Below are 2,551 nucleotides of genomic sequence, written 5' to 3'. Positions count from 1 at the left end.
CCCCCCCCAAGGGGTGTGTAGGGAAATCACTGCGCTACGGTATCAACCTTTTTTTTTCACAAGAGCGATTTTGCCCGCGTTTCCGCATTGAATATACTATACAAGACTGTATATAGCCTTCTAAACAAATTAAAATCGTGACTTCTTAAATACTGCATGTCATGCATTATATAACTTCGAAGGTAAAGAAAACCAGTTTATTTTTTTTTTTTTTGGTCATCCTTGCGTTGCGTTTCCCGCGGCTACAGGGTATTTTTGAATCTCTGACTAGCTGCCCGTGCACCTTAAAAACGGACTAACGAAATACTGATGGCGAACACGCAGTATTGTTTGTCGCAAAATGCGTCGATTTCAGCGAATCGTGATGCCCACGGTGAACTGGTCACCCTCTTGGTCGCCATACTTGATTTCCGCAGCGCCCCCTATACACCTTTCCAAAAAACACTCGACCCCAGGGGCAACAAACCGTTTTCGAGCCCAGTCACTGAGTTTGAGGTTAGACTCTCACCGGCGTCCCTCCTAACCCTAACCGAGTGGACTGTGATTTCAATAGGCGCAGCCTGCGTAGGCGCAGTTTCAAACGCTGCTGGCGGCTAAATTCTCGTCTTTTCCCGCAATATTTTGTGTTCCATGGTACATGTATTTTCCCGAGGACATTGAGAAAGCATTGTGCCACATTTGAAAAAACAAAAAGAAGCAAAAAAAAACAAAAAAACTGTAAACTATTTTTGGTGGGTACGCGCGCGACAGAACGAATGCGACTAGAATGTATAGTTCTTGTTATTTGTTTTTTTCTTGCGATAAGCTTTGACGGCGCCGCGGGATTCACTGTATGTGAAAAGACAAAGCGCTTTGCCGTCAAAAATAAATTGCAACAGAAGAGGGCCGAAAGGCATGCATTTTTCACGCTCACAAATAACGTGTTTACTGATGGACAGGACACGGACATACACTTGAGGAAGTGTTAACGTTCGAAAAATATATCGTACGTACCACGATGCAGCGTTACCCGAGAAGAATTTATTTGAGAAAGATCTCAAATAACACAGTCACAGTCGACGACAGTCACATCTTGACGATCGGACGGAATCCGAGATGCCTTCGTTTTGGGGCACGTTTTGGGAAGAGCTTCCTTTTTTTCACAACAGCACCAAGGCAAAGAAACAAACGCGACTGACCCGTTTCTCACCCCAACCCGGACAACTATTTTTGGAGATGACTGAGGATTCCCAACGCGGATTATCTCTGGGAGGGGGGAGAACAATGTTCGCGAAATCGCGTCGAGGGTCGTTCGACGTCCTTCACCTCCTTCGTCTCCCGTGCATGTCGAGCAGAAAAGCTTGAATGGCAGGCACTTAACAGCCTTATTTCTCGCAATGGAAGATAACACAAGAAGGGTGCGCAGCACGCACAAAAAAAGTAAGCGGAAACTTTCAAGAGGGCCGAGAAAACGTCGAATGCAAAACCGCAAAAACGTAAGTAGAGAACCGCGCCGAGCGGGTCTTCACAGTCCCAGAGAGTGGCAGAAAGTTTCTAGTTGATAGAGGGCGCGAGAGTCGCACCAGCCGCATCAGCATCAGCAACATGGCGGCGGCCTAGGAGCGTTTTTTCGAAAGGTGTATATTCGCTGCAACTTGCCACTAGACTTTTGTCGAATTGCCCAAGCATCAAAAAGTATGCAGGGAACGTAGGTGCACGCGCTGCGCGTGCTGGCCACTGCAGCTCTAACTGTTCAAAAGCAAAAATCTAAAAAAAATGACATTTCGCACGCGCCTTCCACGGACATGTTTTTTTTTTTTTTTTTGTCATTTCGTTTGAATATTTTTATAGGGAAGGCGAGTATGGTGCAGCGTCTGTACCTACGTTCCCAACATTCTTTTGATGCTTTGGTAATTTTAGCGAAGGGTCTAGTGTGCGGTGACAAAAATTGCCGAACTGCAGACAAGAAGAGTGCACAGCTCGTGTATTGCCGTATTGCTGGCTTGGGATCGTAATTGCAATATTATCGTCCTCCGGCATGGTCTAGTGGTTAGGATACCTGGCTCTCACCCAGGAGGCCCGGGTTCGATTCCCGGTGTCGGAACAATTTTTTTTTTGTTTTTTTTTTTTCTCTCTTTTTAGAAAAACTTATTTTTTTTTTTTTCTACACTTGGTGCTACTAGCTGGCGGAAGACAGGCGTAACAGCTTGGTCTTGTCTTGAGTTGAAGAGGTAATCTTTAAAAGGTTAAAACTGCGCCAACGACGAGGGACGGGAAGCATATACACAGCGCTGTGTATGCGTCCTTCTGTTTGTCGTCCCTCGTCGTTTGAGCTGTTTTCATCTTTTAAAGATGTCACACCAACTAGCTCATGTTTCAGCCTTAGCTATGAGGAGGTAAACGTGGTTAGCGCACAGACCCATGGAGAACTCATGTATAGATACAGTTGACGCGTTTTGCCAGCTTTGCACAAGCGCTGCCATAAGTGACCTCAATTTTTTGTTTCCATTTTGTTTATTTTATTTTATTACTGTGGTCACACGATACTTGCAGACATCGGAGTATGTTGTCC

General features: G+C 45.4%; 1 non-coding gene across 1 annotated transcript; it reads left to right on the top strand.

Annotated features, from left to right (window-relative positions):
- The first annotated feature begins 2,011 nt into the window (after window positions 1-2,011).
- Trnae-cuc lies at window positions 2,012-2,083 on the top strand. The gene has a single exon. It is a non-coding gene; the product is annotated as a tRNA-Glu (tRNA).
- Window positions 2,084-2,551: the final 468 nt, after the last annotated feature.

Source organism: Ixodes scapularis, unplaced genomic scaffold, assembly GCF_016920785.2.
Source record: "Ixodes scapularis isolate PalLabHiFi unplaced genomic scaffold, ASM1692078v2 PGA_scaffold11__112_contigs__length_91849675, whole genome shotgun sequence".
Lineage (NCBI taxonomy): Eukaryota > Metazoa > Arthropoda > Arachnida > Ixodida > Ixodidae > Ixodes > Ixodes scapularis.
The sequence above is the reverse complement of the archived record's forward strand: the minus strand, read 5'-3'. Positions and strand labels throughout refer to the sequence as shown.